Source organism: Eleutherodactylus coqui, chromosome 8, assembly GCF_035609145.1.
Source record: "Eleutherodactylus coqui strain aEleCoq1 chromosome 8, aEleCoq1.hap1, whole genome shotgun sequence".
Lineage (NCBI taxonomy): Eukaryota > Metazoa > Chordata > Amphibia > Anura > Eleutherodactylidae > Eleutherodactylus > Eleutherodactylus coqui.
The window spans coordinates 140,956,695-140,974,646 of NC_089844.1; positions in this window are offsets into that span (position 1 = coordinate 140,956,695).

The following is a 17,952-nucleotide window of genomic DNA, read 5'->3' on the forward strand; positions in this document are numbered from 1 at the left end:
CCAACCGCAGAGTCTTTGCCCTTAGGGAGACGCGCGCATTTTACTTATCACAACAGAACGCAAAATTTGTGCCAAAATACTAGCTCCGCGTGCTGAAAACCCTGAAAGAGCCAACCGAAATTAACCATTAGGAGATTGCCATGGGAAAAACAGTGGCTTTGTCACCTGTCTGTCTGCTTATTCCACCAGCTCCTTAGCGTGCGTCACTAAGCAAGCGCTGTGATTGACTGACACTGTAGCTTTATGGTTAGCGTAGCACCACCCGCAAGGCGATTCATTATGGGCATCTCAAAGCAGCCATAGTCCCGGGCCCAGGGTAATGGCTCCAAATTGGCATTAGAACACAGTGCGGCTGGTGGCGCTGCAGCTGAACCCCAGGGGCCTGAAAACTGAAAGAATTGTCGGAAGGGAGTTGATGACGGCTCATCTGTCAGAGGTGGTACAGCAGTGAACTGGAGCCTCCGTGCCCAACCGTATCACAACTTCTATGAAAGCTGGAGCAACAGGGCACTAGAGAGTCCATGCCAGCCCGTATGACATCTTGCATCCAAGCAAAAGGTGGCCCTGCTTAGCACTAGAGCATCCATGCCCCCCGGGATCACATCTCGTATCCAAGCTAAAGGCAGTGAAACAGGCTGCTGCAGCTACCTTCCCCTTCTCCCACCCCCGTATCACATCTTATACGAAAGCTGGAGGTGTCCCAACAGGGCACTATGGATTCCATGCCCGCCCGTATCACATCCTGAATCCAAGCAAGAGGTGGCCCAACTTAGCACTACAGCATCCATGCCCCACCACACCGTAGCACATCTTGTATCCAAGCTAGAGGCGGTACAGCAGGGTACCAGAGCCTCCACGCCTGTCTATATGGCATCTCGTTTCCAAGCTAGACACTGGACCAGGATTATAGATGTAAACCGGCACGTTGTTACATTGTGAGCCTCGTGTGGTGCAGAGCATTCAGGCAGCAGTACACAGTACTGCGCTCTCGCTCACGACCTGAGATGTGCGGGTTCAAACCCCGCGTACATCAGGTAGCCGGCTCAGGGTCGACTCAGCCTTCTGTCCTTCCGAGGTCAGTGCAATGAGTACCCAGCTTGCTGGGGGGTAGAGTGAGAGCTAAAGGCATACCGCCATCCCAACTAGGTGGATTGTCGCCCAGCGCACTTTACTTTTACCTTAGTGGCCTAGGCTTCCTACCACACCCAACCCTCTGGGCTCCGTAATAAATTAACCGCTCATTTCACAGCCTTTTACTCTAATTAGAGAAGAATTCAAAACCGACAAAACTCAAATCATCACCGCACAACATAGTTCCGTTACACACTGCAATTTTCCTACCGCACTCCCGTGGACGTCCATTTAACCCAAACAGTTTGCACATACAGAAAACCACAGAAAATCATTACAGGCCTCTTACATTCTGCACGTCGCCAAGGCGCCATTTTTACCCGGAACCCGAACGCTGCACTGCCCACCACGCTGTTAGCCACCAAAAACGTAGCTGGCTATGGGTGACGCTGACCCTCACCTGGCTTAGCTCGCCGGGCCTCACAGCTCCACTGCCGCACCCCCTTGCCGTTGTGGCGGTCGACCCATAGTACCGCCCAATCGTGACTGTAAACCTGAGCACTATCTCTATGCCGCCAACCGCAGAGTCTTTGCCCTTAGGGAGACGCGCGCATTTTACTTATCACAACAGAACGCAAAATTTGTGCCAAAATACTAGCTCCGCGTGCTGAAAACCCTGAAAGAGCCAACCGAAATTAACCATTAGGAGATTGCCATGGGAAAAACAGTGGCTTTGTCACCTGTCTGTCTGCTTATTCCACCAGCTCCTTAGCGTGCGTCACTAAGCAAGCGCTGTGATTGACTGACACTGTAGCTTTATGGTTAGCGTAGCACCACCCGCAAGGCGATTCATTATGGGCATCTCAAAGCAGCCATAGTCCCGGGCCCAGGGTAATGGCTCCAAATTGGCATTAGAACACAGTGCGGCCGGTGGCGCTGCAGCTGAACCCCAGGGGCCTGAAAACTGAAAGCATTGTCGGAAGGGAGCTGATGACGGCTCATCTGTCAGAGGTGGTACAGCAGTGAACTGGAGCCTCCGTGCCCAACCGTATCACAACTTCTATGAAAGCTGGAGCAACAGGGCACTAGAGAGTCCATGCCAGCCCGTATGACATCTTGCATCCAAGCAAAAGGTGGCCCTGCTTAGCACTAGAGCATCCATGCCCCCCGGGATCACATCTCGTATCCAAGCTAAAGGCAGTGAAACAGGCTGCTGCAGCTACCTTCCCCTTCTCCCACCCCCGTATCACATCTTATACGAAAGCTGGAGGTGTCCCAACAGGGCACTATGGATTCCATGCCCGCCCGTATCACATCCTGAATCCAAGCAAGAGGTGGCCCAACTTAGCACTACAGCATCCATGCCCCACCACACCGTAGCACATCTTGTATCCAAGCTAGAGGCGGTACAGCAGGGTACCAGAGCCTCCACGCCTGTCTATATGGCATCTCGTTTCCAGGCTAGACACTGGACCAGGATTATAGATGTAAACCGGCACCTTGTTACATTGTGAGCCTCGTGTGGCGCAGAGCATTCAGGCAGCAGTACACAGTACTGAGCTCTCGCTCACGACCTGAGATGTGCGGGTTCAAACCCCGCGTACGTCAGGTAGCCGGCTCAGGGTCGACTCAGCCTTCTGTCCTTCCGAGGTCAGTGCAATGAGTACCCAGCTTGCTGGGGGGTAGAGTGAGAGCTAAAGGCATACCGCCATCCCAACTAGGTGGATTGTCGCCCAGCGCACTTTACTTTTACCTTAGTGGCCTAGGCTTCCTACCACACCCAACCCTCTGGGCTCCGTAATAAATTAACCGCTCATTTCACAGCCTTTTACTCTAATTAGAGAAGAATTCAAAACCGACAAAACTCAAATCATCACCGCACAACATAGTTCCGTTACACACTGCAATTTTCCTACCGCACTCCCGTGGACGTCCATTTAACCCAAACAGTTTGCACATACAGAAAACCACAGAAAATCATTACAGGCCTCTTACATTCTGCACGTCGCCAAGGCGCCATTTTTACCCGGAACCCGAACGCTGCACTGCCCACCACGCTGTTAGCCACCAAAAACGTAGCTGGCTATGGGTGACGCTGACCCTCACCTGGCTTAGCTCGCCGGGCCTCACAGCTCCACTGCCGCACCCCCTTGCCGTTGTGGCGGTCGACCCATAGTACCGCCCAATCGTGACTGTAAACCTGAGCACTATCTCTATGCCGCCAACCGCAGAGTCTTTGCCCTTAGGGAGACGCGCGCATTTTACTTATCACAACAGAACGCAAAATTTGTGCCAAAATACTAGCTCCGCGTGCTGAAAACCCTGAAAGAGCCAACCGAAATTAACCATTAGGAGATTGCCATGGGAAAAACAGTGGCTTTGTCACCTGTCTGTCTGCTTATTCCACCAGCTCCTTAGCGTGCGTCACTAAGCAAGCGCTGTGATTGACTGACACTGTAGCTTTATGGTTAGCGTAGCACCACCCGCAAGGCGATTCATTATGGGCATCTCAAAGCAGCCATAGTCCCGGGCCCAGGGTAATGGCTCCAAATTGGCATTAGAACACAGTGCGGCCGGTGGCGCTGCAGCTGAACCCCAGGGGCCTGAAAACTGAAAGCATTGTCGGAAGGGAGCTGATGACGGCTCATCTGTCAGAGGTGGTACAGCAGTGAACTGGAGCCTCCGTGCCCAACCGTATCACAACTTCTATGAAAGCTGGAGCAACAGGGCACTAGAGAGTCCATGCCAGCCCGTATGACATCTTGCATCCAAGCAAAAGGTGGCCCTGCTTAGCACTAGAGCATCCATGCCCCCCGGGATCACATCTCGTATCCAAGCTAAAGGCAGTGAAACAGGCTGCTGCAGCTACCTTCCCCTTCTCCCACCCCCGTATCACATCTTATACGAAAGCTGGAGGTGTCCCAACAGGGCACTATGGATTCCATGCCCGCCCGTATCACATCCTGAATCCAAGCAAGAGGTGGCCCAACTTAGCACTACAGCATCCATGCCCCACCACACCGTAGCACATCTTGTATCCAAGCTAGAGGCGGTACAGCAGGGTACCAGAGCCTCCACGCCTGTCTATATGGCATCTCGTTTCCAGGCTAGACACTGGACCAGGATTATAGATGTAAACCGGCACCTTGTTACATTGTGAGCCTCGTGTGGCGCAGAGCATTCAGGCAGCAGTACACAGTACTGAGCTCTCGCTCACGACCTGAGATGTGCGGGTTCAAACCCCGCGTACGTCAGGTAGCCGGCTCAGGGTCGACTCAGCCTTCTGTCCTTCCGAGGTCAGTGCAATGAGTACCCAGCTTGCTGGGGGGTAGAGTGAGAGCTAAAGGCATACCGCCATCCCAACTAGGTGGATTGTCGCCCAGCGCACTTTACTTTTACCTTAGTGGCCTAGGCTTCCTACCACACCCAACCCTCTGGGCTCCGTAATAAATTAACCGCTCATTTCACAGCCTTTTACTCTAATTAGAGAAGAATTCAAAACCGACAAAACTCAAATCATCACCGCACAACATAGTTCCGTTACACACTGCAATTTTCCTACCGCACTCCCGTGGACGTCCATTTAACCCAAACAGTTTGCACATACAGAAAACCACAGAAAATCATTACAGGCCTCTTACATTCTGCACGTCGCCAAGGCGCCATTTTTACCCGGAACCCGAACGCTGCACTGCCCACCACGCTGTTAGCCACCAAAAACGTAGCTGGCTATGGGTGACGCTGACCCTCACCTGGCTTAGCTCGCCGGGCCTCACAGCTCCACTGCCGCACCCCCTTGCCGTTGTGGCGGTCGACCCATAGTACTGCCCAATCGTGACTGTAAACCTGAGCACTATCTCTATGCCGCCAACCGCAGAGTCTTTGCCCTTAGGGAGACGCGCGCATTTTACTTATCACAACAGAACGCAAAATTTGTGCCAAAATACTAGCTCCGCGTGCTGAAAACCCTGAAAGAGCCAACCGAAATTAACCATTAGGAGATTGCCATGGGAAAAACAGTGGCTTTGTCACCTGTCTGTCTGCTTATTCCACCAGCTCCTTAGCGTGCGTCACTAAGCAAGCGCTGTGATTGACTGACACTGTAGCTTTATGGTTAGCGTAGCACCACCCGCAAGGCGATTCATTATGGGCATCTCAAAGCAGCCATAGTCCCGGGCCCAGGGTAATGGCTCCAAATTGGCATTAGAACACAGTGCGGCTGGTGGCGCTGCAGCTGAACCCCAGGGGCCTGAAAACTGAAAGAATTGTCGGAAGGGAGTTGATGACGGCTCATCTGTCAGAGGTGGTACAGCAGTGAACTGGAGCCTCCGTGCCCAACCGTATCACAACTTCTATGAAAGCTGGAGCAACAGGGCACTAGAGAGTCCATGCCAGCCCGTATGACATCTTGCATCCAAGCAAAAGGTGGCCCTGCTTAGCACTAGAGCATCCATGCCCCCCGGGATCACATCTCGTATCCAAGCTAAAGGCAGTGAAACAGGCTGCTGCAGCTACCTTCCCCTTCTCCCACCCCCGTATCACATCTTATACGAAAGCTGGAGGTGTCCCAACAGGGCACTATGGATTCCATGCCCGCCCGTATCACATCCTGAATCCAAGCAAGAGGTGGCCCAACTTAGCACTACAGCATCCATGCCCCACCACACCGTAGCACATCTTGTATCCAAGCTAGAGGCGGTACAGCAGGGTACCAGAGCCTCCACGCCTGTCTATATGGCATCTCGTTTCCAAGCTAGACACTGGACCAGGATTATAGATGTAAACCGGCACGTTGTTACATTGTGAGCCTCGTGTGGTGCAGAGCATTCAGGCAGCAGTACACAGTACTGCGCTCTCGCTCACGACCTGAGATGTGCGGGTTCAAACCCCGCGTACATCAGGTAGCCGGCTCAGGGTCGACTCAGCCTTCTGTCCTTCCGAGGTCAGTGCAATGAGTACCCAGCTTGCTGGGGGGTAGAGTGAGAGCTAAAGGCATACCGCCATCCCAACTAGGTGGATTGTCGCCCAGCGCACTTTACTTTTACCTTAGTGGCCTAGGCTTCCTACCACACCCAACCCTCTGGGCTCCGTAATAAATTAACCGCTCATTTCACAGCCTTTTACTCTAATTAGAGAAGAATTCAAAACCGACAAAACTCAAATCATCACCGCACAACATAGTTCCGTTACACACTGCAATTTTCCTACCGCACTCCCGTGGACGTCCATTTAACCCAAACAGTTTGCACATACAGAAAACCACAGAAAATCATTACAGGCCTCTTACATTCTGCACGTCGCCAAGGCGCCATTTTTACCCGGAACCCGAACGCTGCACTGCCCACCACGCTGTTAGCCACCAAAAACGTAGCTGGCTATGGGTGACGCTGACCCTCACCTGGCTTAGCTCGCCGGGCCTCACAGCTCCACTGCCGCACCCCCTTGCCGTTGTGGCGGTCGACCCATAGTACCGCCCAATCGTGACTGTAAACCTGAGCACTATCTCTATGCCGCCAACCGCAGAGTCTTTGCCCTTAGGGAGACGCGCGCATTTTACTTATCACAACAGAACGCAAAATTTGTGCCAAAATACTAGCTCCGCGTGCTGAAAACCCTGAAAGAGCCAACCGAAATTAACCATTAGGAGATTGCCATGGGAAAAACAGTGGCTTTGTCACCTGTCTGTCTGCTTATTCCACCAGCTCCTTAGCGTGCGTCACTAAGCAAGCGCTGTGATTGACTGACACTGTAGCTTTATGGTTAGCGTAGCACCACCCGCAAGGCGATTCATTATGGGCATCTCAAAGCAGCCATAGTCCCGGGCCCAGGGTAATGGCTCCAAATTGGCATTAGAACACAGTGCGGCCGGTGGCGCTGCAGCTGAACCCCAGGGGCCTGAAAACTGAAAGCATTGTCGGAAGGGAGCTGATGACGGCTCATCTGTCAGAGGTGGTACAGCAGTGAACTGGAGCCTCCGTGCCCAACCGTATCACAACTTCTATGAAAGCTGGAGCAACAGGGCACTAGAGAGTCCATGCCAGCCCGTATGACATCTTGCATCCAAGCAAAAGGTGGCCCTGCTTAGCACTAGAGCATCCATGCCCCCCGGGATCACATCTCGTATCCAAGCTAAAGGCAGTGAAACAGGCTGCTGCAGCTACCTTCCCCTTCTCCCACCCCCGTATCACATCTTATACGAAAGCTGGAGGTGTCCCAACAGGGCACTATGGATTCCATGCCCGCCCGTATCACATCCTGAATCCAAGCAAGAGGTGGCCCAACTTAGCACTACAGCATCCATGCCCCACCACACCGTAGCACATCTTGTATCCAAGCTAGAGGCGGTACAGCAGGGTACCAGAGCCTCCACGCCTGTCTATATGGCATCTCGTTTCCAGGCTAGACACTGGACCAGGATTATAGATGTAAACCGGCACCTTGTTACATTGTGAGCCTCGTGTGGCGCAGAGCATTCAGGCAGCAGTACACAGTACTGAGCTCTCGCTCACGACCTGAGATGTGCGGGTTCAAACCCCGCGTATGTCAGGTAGCCGGCTCAGGGTCGACTCAGCCTTCTGTCCTTCCGAGGTCAGTGCAATGAGTACCCAGCTTGCTGGGGGGTAGAGTGAGAGCTAAAGGCATACCGCCATCCCAACTAGGTGGATTGTCGCCCAGCGCACTTTACTTTTACCTTAGTGGCCTAGGCTTCCTACCACACCCAACCCTCTGGGCTCCGTAATAAATTAACCGCTCATTTCACAGCCTTTTACTCTAATTAGAGAAGAATTCAAAACCGACAAAACTCAAATCATCACCGCACAACATAGTTCCGTTACACACTGCAATTTTCCTACCGCACTCCCGTGGACGTCCATTTAACCCAAACAGTTTGCACATACAGAAAACCACAGAAAATCATTACAGGCCTCTTACATTCTGCACGTCGCCAAGGCGCCATTTTTACCCGGAACCCGAACGCTGCACTGCCCACCACGCTGTTAGCCACCAAAAACGTAGCTGGCTATGGGTGACGCTGACCCTCACCTGGCTTAGCTCGCCGGGCCTCACAGCTCCACTGCCGCACCCCCTTGCCGTTGTGGCGGTCGACCCATAGTACTGCCCAATCGTGACTGTAAACCTGAGCACTATCTCTATGCCGCCAACCGCAGAGTCTTTGCCCTTAGGGAGACGCGCGCATTTTACTTATCACAACAGAACGCAAAATTTGTGCCAAAATACTAGCTCCGCGTGCTGAAAACCCTGAAAGAGCCAACCGAAATTAACCATTAGGAGATTGCCATGGGAAAAACAGTGGCTTTGTCACCTGTCTGTCTGCTTATTCCACCAGCTCCTTAGCGTGCGTCACTAAGCAAGCGCTGTGATTGACTGACACTGTAGCTTTATGGTTAGCGTAGCACCACCCGCAAGGCGATTCATTATGGGCATCTCAAAGCAGCCATAGTCCCGGGCCCAGGGTAATGGCTCCAAATTGGCATTAGAACACAGTGCGGCCGGTGGCGCTGCAGCTGAACCCCAGGGGCCTGAAAACTGAAAGCATTGTCGGAAGGGAGCTGATGACGGCTCATCTGTCAGAGGTGGTACAGCAGTGAACTGGAGCCTCCGTGCCCAACCGTATCACAACTTCTATGAAAGCTGGAGCAACAGGGCACTAGAGAGTCCATGCCAGCCCGTATGACATCTTGCATCCAAGCAAAAGGTGGCCCTGCTTAGCACTAGAGCATCCATGCCCCCCGGGATCACATCTCGTATCCAAGCTAAAGGCAGTGAAACAGGCTGCTGCAGCTACCTTCCCCTTCTCCCACCCCCGTATCACATCTTATACGAAAGCTGGAGGTGTCCCAACAGGGCACTATGGATTCCATGCCCGCCCGTATCACATCCTGAATCCAAGCAAGAGGTGGCCCAACTTAGCACTACAGCATCCATGCCCCACCACACCGTAGCACATCTTGTATCCAAGCTAGAGGCGGTACAGCAGGGTACCAGAGCCTCCACGCCTGTCTATATGGCATCTCGTTTCCAGGCTAGACACTGGACCAGGATTATAGATGTAAACCGGCACGTTGTTACATTGTGAGCCTCGTGTGGCGCAGAGCATTCAGGCAGCAGTACACAGTACTGAGCTCTCGCTCACGACCTGAGATGTGTGGGTTCAAACCCCGCGTACGTCAGGTAGCCGGCTCAGGGTCGACTCAGCCTTCTGTCCTTCCGAGGTCAGTGCAATGAGTACCCAGCTTGCTGGGGGGTAGAGTGAGAGCTAAAGGCATACCGCCATCCCAACTAGGTGGATTGTCGCCCAGCGCACTTTACTTTTACCTTAGTGGCCTAGGCTTCCTACCACACCCAACCCTCTGGGCTCCGTAATAAATTAACCGCTCATTTCACAGCCTTTTACTCTAATTAGAGAAGAATTCAAAACCGACAAAACTCAAATCATCACCGCACAACATAGTTCCGTTACACACTGCAATTTTCCTACCGCACTCCCGTGGACGTCCATTTAACCCAAACAGTTTGCACATACAGAAAACCACAGAAAATCATTACAGGCCTCTTACATTCTGCACGTCGCCAAGGCGCCATTTTTACCCGGAACCCGAACGCTGCACTGCCCACCACGCTGTTAGCCACCAAAAACGTAGCTGGCTATGGGTGACGCTGACCCTCACCTGGCTTAGCTCGCCGGGCCTCACAGCTCCACTGCCGCACCCCCTTGCCGTTGTGGCGGTCGACCCATAGTACTGCCCAATCGTGACTGTAAACCTGAGCACTATCTCTATGCCGCCAACCGCAGAGTCTTTGCCCTTAGGGAGACGCGCGCATTTTACTTATCACAACAGAACGCAAAATTTGTGCCAAAATACTAGCTCCGCGTGCTGAAAACCCTGAAAGAGCCAACCGAAATTAACCATTAGGAGATTGCCATGGGAAAAACAGTGGCTTTGTCACCTGTCTGTCTGCTTATTCCACCAGCTCCTTAGCGTGCGTCACTAAGCAAGCGCTGTGATTGACTGACACTGTAGCTTTATGGTTAGCGTAGCACCACCCGCAAGGCGATTCATTATGGGCATCTCAAAGCAGCCATAGTCCCGGGCCCAGGGTAATGGCTCCAAATTGGCATTAGAACACAGTGCGGCCGGTGGCGCTGCAGCTGAACCCCAGGGGCCTGAAAACTGAAAGCATTGTCGGAAGGGAGCTGATGACGGCTCATCTGTCAGAGGTGGTACAGCAGTGAACTGGAGCCTCCGTGCCCAACCGTATCACAACTTCTATGAAAGCTGGAGCAACAGGGCACTAGAGAGTCCATGCCAGCCCGTATGACATCTTGCATCCAAGCAAAAGGTGGCCCTGCTTAGCACTAGAGCATCCATGCCCCCCGGGATCACATCTCGTATCCAAGCTAAAGGCAGTGAAACAGGCTGCTGCAGCTACCTTCCCCTTCTCCCACCCCCGTATCACATCTTATACGAAAGCTGGAGGTGTCCCAACAGGGCACTATGGATTCCATGCCCGCCCGTATCACATCCTGAATCCAAGCAAGAGGTGGCCCAACTTAGCACTACAGCATCCATGCCCCACCACACCGTAGCACATCTTGTATCCAAGCTAGAGGCGGTACAGCAGAGTACCAGAGCCTCCACGCCTGTCTATATGGCATCTCGTTTCCAAGCTAGACACTGGACCAGGATTATAGATGTAAACCGGCACCTTGTTACATTGTGAGCCTCGTGTGGCGCAGAGCATTCAGGCAGCAGTACACAGTACTGAGCTCTCGCTCACGACCTGAGATGTGCGGGTTCAAACCCCATGTACGTCAGGTAGCCGGCTCAGGGTCGACTCAGCCTTCTGTCCTTCCGAGGTCAGTGCAATGAGTACCCAGCTTGCTGGGGGGTAGAGTGAGAGCTAAAGGCATACCGCCATCCCAACTAGGTGGATTGTCGCCCAGCGCACTTTACTTTTACCTTAGTGGCCTAGGCTTCCTACCACACCCAACCCTCTGGGCTCCGTAATAAATTAACCGCTCATTTCACAGCCTTTTACTCTAATTAGAGAAGAATTCAAAACCGACAAAACTCAAATCATCACCGCACAACATAGTTCCGTTACACACTGCAATTTTCCTACCGCACTCCCGTGGACGTCCATTTAACCCAAACAGTTTGCACATACAGAAAACCACAGAAAATCATTACAGGCCTCTTACATTCTGCACGTCGCCAAGGCGCCATTTTTACCCGGAACCCGAACGCTGCACTGCCCACCACGCTGTTAGCCACCAAAAACGTAGCTGGCTATGGGTGACGCTGACCCTCACCTGGCTTAGCTCGCCGGGCCTCACAGCTCCACTGCCGCACCCCCTTGCCGTTGTGGCGGTCGACCCATAGTACCGCCCAATCGTGACTGTAAACCTGAGCACTATCTCTATGCCGCCAACCGCAGAGTCTTTGCCCTTAGGGAGACGCGCGCATTTTACTTATCACAACAGAACGCAAAATTTGTGCCAAAATACTAGCTCCGCGTGCTGAAAACCCTGAAAGAGCCAACCGAAATTAACCATTAGGAGATTGCCATGGGAAAAACAGTGGCTTTGTCACCTGTCTGTCTGCTTATTCCACCAGCTCCTTAGCGTGCGTCACTAAGCAAGCGCTGTGATTGACTGACACTGTAGCTTTATGGTTAGCGTAGCACCACCCGCAAGGCGATTCATTATGGGCATCTCAAAGCAGCCATAGTCCCGGGCCCAGGGTAATGGCTCCAAATTGGCATTAGAACACAGTGCGGCCGGTGGCGCTGCAGCTGAACCCCAGGGGCCTGAAAACTGAAAGCATTGTCGGAAGGGAGCTGATGACGGCTCATCTGTCAGAGGTGGTACAGCAGTGAACTGGAGCCTCCGTGCCCAACCGTATCACAACTTCTATGAAAGCTGGAGCAACAGGGCACTAGAGAGTCCATGCCAGCCCGTATGACATCTTGCATCCAAGCAAAAGGTGGCCCTGCTTAGCACTAGAGCATCCATGCCCCCCGGGATCACATCTCGTATCCAAGCTAAAGGCAGTGAAACAGGCTGCTGCAGCTACCTTCCCCTTCTCCCACCCCCGTATCACATCTTATACGAAAGCTGGAGGTGTCCCAACAGGGCACTATGGATTCCATGCCCGCCCGTATCACATCCTGAATCCAAGCAAGAGGTGGCCCAACTTAGCACTACAGCATCCATGCCCCACCACACCGTAGCACATCTTGTATCCAAGCTAGAGGCGGTACAGCAGGGTACCAGAGCCTCCACGCCTGTCTATATGGCATCTCGTTTCCAGGCTAGACACTGGACCAGGATTATAGATGTAAACCGGCACCTTGTTACATTGTGAGCCTCGTGTGGCGCAGAGCATTCAGGCAGCAGTACACAGTACTGAGCTCTCGCTCACGACCTGAGATGTGCGGGTTCAAACCCCGCGTACGTCAGGTAGCCGGCTCAGGGTCGACTCAGCCTTCTGTCCTTCCGAGGTCAGTGCAATGAGTACCCAGCTTGCTGGGGGGTAGAGTGAGAGCTAAAGGCATACCGCCATCCCAACTAGGTGGATTGTCGCCCAGCGCACTTTACTTTTACCTTAGTGGCCTAGGCTTCCTACCACACCCAACCCTCTGGGCTCCGTAATAAATTAACCGCTCATTTCACAGCCTTTTACTCTAATTAGAGAAGAATTCAAAACCGACAAAACTCAAATCATCACCGCACAACATAGTTCCGTTACACACTGCAATTTTCCTACCGCACTCCCGTGGACGTCCATTTAACCCAAACAGTTTGCACATACAGAAAACCACAGAAAATCATTACAGGCCTCTTACATTCTGCACGTCGCCAAGGCGCCATTTTTACCCGGAACCCGAACGCTGCACTGCCCACCACGCTGTTAGCCACCAAAAACGTAGCTGGCTATGGGTGACGCTGACCCTCACCTGGCTTAGCTCGCCGGGCCTCACAGCTCCACTGCCGCACCCCCTTGCCGTTGTGGCGGTCGACCCATAGTACTGCCCAATCGTGACTGTAAACCTGAGCACTATCTCTATGCCGCCAACCGCAGAGTCTTTGCCCTTAGGGAGACGCGCGCATTTTACTTATCACAACAGAACGCAAAATTTGTGCCAAAATACTAGCTCCGCGTGCTGAAAACCCTGAAAGAGCCAACCGAAATTAACCATTAGGAGATTGCCATGGGAAAAACAGTGGCTTTGTCACCTGTCTGTCTGCTTATTCCACCAGCTCCTTAGCGTGCGTCACTAAGCAAGCGCTGTGATTGACTGACACTGTAGCTTTATGGTTAGCGTAGCACCACCCGCAAGGCGATTCATTATGGGCATCTCAAAGCAGCCATAGTCCCGGGCCCAGGGTAATGGCTCCAAATTGGCATTAGAACACAGTGCGGCTGGTGGCGCTGCAGCTGAACCCCAGGGGCCTGAAAACTGAAAGAATTGTCGGAAGGGAGTTGATGACGGCTCATCTGTCAGAGGTGGTACAGCAGTGAACTGGAGCCTCCGTGCCCAACCGTATCACAACTTCTATGAAAGCTGGAGCAACAGGGCACTAGAGAGTCCATGCCAGCCCGTATGACATCTTGCATCCAAGCAAAAGGTGGCCCTGCTTAGCACTAGAGCATCCATGCCCCCCGGGATCACATCTCGTATCCAAGCTAAAGGCAGTGAAACAGGCTGCTGCAGCTACCTTCCCCTTCTCCCACCCCCGTATCACATCTTATACGAAAGCTGGAGGTGTCCCAACAGGGCACTATGGATTCCATGCCCGCCCGTATCACATCCTGAATCCAAGCAAGAGGTGGCCCAACTTAGCACTACAGCATCCATGCCCCACCACACCGTAGCACATCTTGTATCCAAGCTAGAGGCGGTACAGCAGGGTACCAGAGCCTCCACGCCTGTCTATATGGCATCTCGTTTCCAAGCTAGACACTGGACCAGGATTATAGATGTAAACCGGCACGTTGTTACATTGTGAGCCTCGTGTGGTGCAGAGCATTCAGGCAGCAGTACACAGTACTGCGCTCTCGCTCACGACCTGAGATGTGCGGGTTCAAACCCCGCGTACATCAGGTAGCCGGCTCAGGGTCGACTCAGCCTTCTGTCCTTCCGAGGTCAGTGCAATGAGTACCCAGCTTGCTGGGGGGTAGAGTGAGAGCTAAAGGCATACCGCCATCCCAACTAGGTGGATTGTCGCCCAGCGCACTTTACTTTTACCTTAGTGGCCTAGGCTTCCTACCACACCCAACCCTCTGGGCTCCGTAATAAATTAACCGCTCATTTCACAGCCTTTTACTCTAATTAGAGAAGAATTCAAAACCGACAAAACTCAAATCATCACCGCACAACATAGTTCCGTTACACACTGCAATTTTCCTACCGCACTCCCGTGGACGTCCATTTAACCCAAACAGTTTGCACATACAGAAAACCACAGAAAATCATTACAGGCCTCTTACATTCTGCACGTCGCCAAGGCGCCATTTTTACCCGGAACCCGAACGCTGCACTGCCCACCACGCTGTTAGCCACCAAAAACGTAGCTGGCTATGGGTGACGCTGACCCTCACCTGGCTTAGCTCGCCGGGCCTCACAGCTCCACTGCCGCACCCCCTTGCCGTTGTGGCGGTCGACCCATAGTACTGCCCAATCGTGACTGTAAACCTGAGCACTATCTCTATGCCGCCAACCGCAGAGTCTTTGCCCTTAGGGAGACGCGCGCATTTTACTTATCACAACAGAACGCAAAATTTGTGCCAAAATACTAGCTCCGCGTGCTGAAAACCCTGAAAGAGCCAACCGAAATTAACCATTAGGAGATTGCCATGGGAAAAACAGTGGCTTTGTCACCTGTCTGTCTGCTTATTCCACCAGCTCCTTAGCGTGCGTCACTAAGCAAGCGCTGTGATTGACTGACACTGTAGCTTTATGGTTAGCGTAGCACCACCCGCAAGGCGATTCATTATGGGCATCTCAAAGCAGCCATAGTCCCGTGCCCAGGGTAATGGCTCCAAATTGGCATTAGAACACAGTGCGGCCGGTGGCGCTGCAGCTGAACCCCAGGGGCCTGAAAACTGAAAGCATTGTCGGAAGGGAGCTGATGACGGCTCATCTGTCAGAGGTGGTACAGCAGTGAACTGGAGCCTCCGTGCCCAACCGTATCACAACTTCTATGAAAGCTGGAGCAACAGGGCACTAGAGAGTCCATGCCAGCCCGTATGACATCTTGCATCCAAGCAAAAGGTGGCCCTGCTTAGCACTAGAGCATCCATGCCCCCCGGGATCACATCTCGTATCCAAGCTAAAGGCAGTGAAACAGGCTGCTGCAGCTACCTTCCCCTTCTCCCACCCCCGTATCACATCTTATACGAAAGCTGGAGGTGTCCCAACAGGGCACTATGGATTCCATGCCCGCCCGTATCACATCCTGAATCCAAGCAAGAGGTGGCCCAACTTAGCACTACAGCATCCATGCCCCACCACACCGTAGCACATCTTGTATCCAAGCTAGAGGCGGTACAGCAGAGTACCAGAGCCTCCACGCCTGTCTATATGGCATCTCGTTTCCAAGCTAGACACTGGACCAGGATTATAGATGTAAACCGCCACCTTGTTACATTGTGAGCCTCGTGTGGCGCAGAGCATTCAGGCAGCAGTACACAGTACTGAGCTCTCGCTCACGACCTGAGATGTGCGGGTTCAAACCCCATGTACGTCAGGTAGCCGGCTCAGGGTCAACTCAGCCTTCTGTCCTTCCGAGGTCAGTGCAATGAGTACCCAGCTTGCTGGGGGGTAGAGTGAGAGCTAAAGGCATACCGCCATCCCAACTAGGTGGATTGTCGCCCAGCGCACTTTACTTTTACCTTAGTGGCCTAGGCTTCCTACCACACCCAACCCTCTGGGCTCCGTAATAAATTAACCGCTCATTTCACAGCCTTTTACTCTAATTAGAGAAGAATTCAAAACCGACAAAACTCAAATCATCACCGCACAACATAGTTCCGTTACACACTGCAATTTTCCTACCGCACTCCCGTGGACGTCCATTTAACCCAAACAGTTTGCACATACAGAAAACCACAGAAAATCATTACAGGCCTCTTACATTCTGCACGTCGCCAAGGCGCCATTTTTACCCGGAACCCGAACGCTGCACTGCCCACCACGCTGTTAGCCACCAAAAACGTAGCTGGCTATGGGTGACGCTGACCCTCACCTGGCTTAGCTCGCCGGGCCTCACAGCTCCACTGCCGCACCCCCTTGCCGTTGTGGCGGTCGACCCATAGTACCGCCCAATCGTGACTGTAAACCTGAGCACTATCTCTATGCCGCCAACCGCAGAGTCTTTGCCCTTAGGGAGACGCGCGCATTTTACTTATCACAACAGAACGCAAAATTTGTGCCAAAATACTAGCTCCGCGTGCTGAAAACCCTGAAAGAGCCAACCGAAATTAACCATTAGGAGATTGCCATGGGAAAAACAGTGGCTTTGTCACCTGTCTGTCTGCTTATTCCACCAGCTCCTTAGCGTGCGTCACTAAGCAAGCGCTGTGATTGACTGACACTGTAGCTTTATGGTTAGCGTAGCACCACCCGCAAGGCGATTCATTATGGGCATCTCAAAGCAGCCATAGTCCCGGGCCCAGGGTAATGGCTCCAAATTGGCATTAGAACACAGTGCGGCCGGTGGCGCTGCAGCTGAACCCCAGGGGCCTGAAAACTGAAAGCATTGTCGGAAGGGAGCTGATGACGGCTCATCTGTCAGAGGTGGTACAGCAGTGAACTGGAGCCTCCGTGCCCAACCGTATCACAACTTCTATGAAAGCTGGAGCAACAGGGCACTAGAGAGTCCATGCCAGCCCGTATGACATCTTGCATCCAAGCAAAAGGTGGCCCTGCTTAGCACTAGAGCATCCATGCCCCCCGGGATCACATCTCGTATCCAAGCTAAAGGCAGTGAAACAGGCTGCTGCAGCTACCTTCCCCTTCTCCCACCCCCGTATCACATCTTATACGAAAGCTGGAGGTGTCCCAACAGGGCACTATGGATTCCATGCCCGCCCGTATCACATCCTGAATCCAAGCAAGAGGTGGCCCAACTTAGCACTACAGCATCCATGCCCCACCACACCGTAGCACATCTTGTATCCAAGCTAGAGGCGGTACAGCAGAGTACCAGAGCCTCCACGCCTGTCTATATGGCATCTCGTTTCCAAGCTAGACACTGGACCAGGATTATAGATGTAAACCGCCACCTTGTTACATTGTGAGCCTCGTGTGGCGCAGAGCATTCAGGCAGCAGTACACAGTACTGAGCTCTCGCTCACGACCTGAGATGTGCGGGTTCAAACCCCATGTACGTCAGGTAGCCGGCTCAGGGTCGACTCAGCCTTCTGTCCTTCCGAGGTCAGTGCAATGAGTACCCAGCTTGCTGGGGGGTAGAGTGAGAGCTAAAGGCATACCGCCATCCCAACTAGGTGGATTGTCGCCCAGCGCACTTTACTTTTACCTTAGTGGCCTAGGCTTCCTACCACACCCAACCCTCTGGGCTCCGTAATAAATTAACCGCTCATTTCACAGCCTTTTACTCTAATTAGAGAAGAATTCAAAACCGACAAAACTCAAATCATCACCGCACAACATAGTTCCGTTACACACTGCAATTTTCCTACCGCACTCCCGTGGACGTCCATTTAACCCAAACAGTTTGCACATACAGAAAACCACAGAAAATCATTACAGGCCTCTTACATTCTGCACGTCGCCAAGGCGCCATTTTTACCCGGAACCCGAACGCTGCACTGCCCACCACGCTGTTAGCCA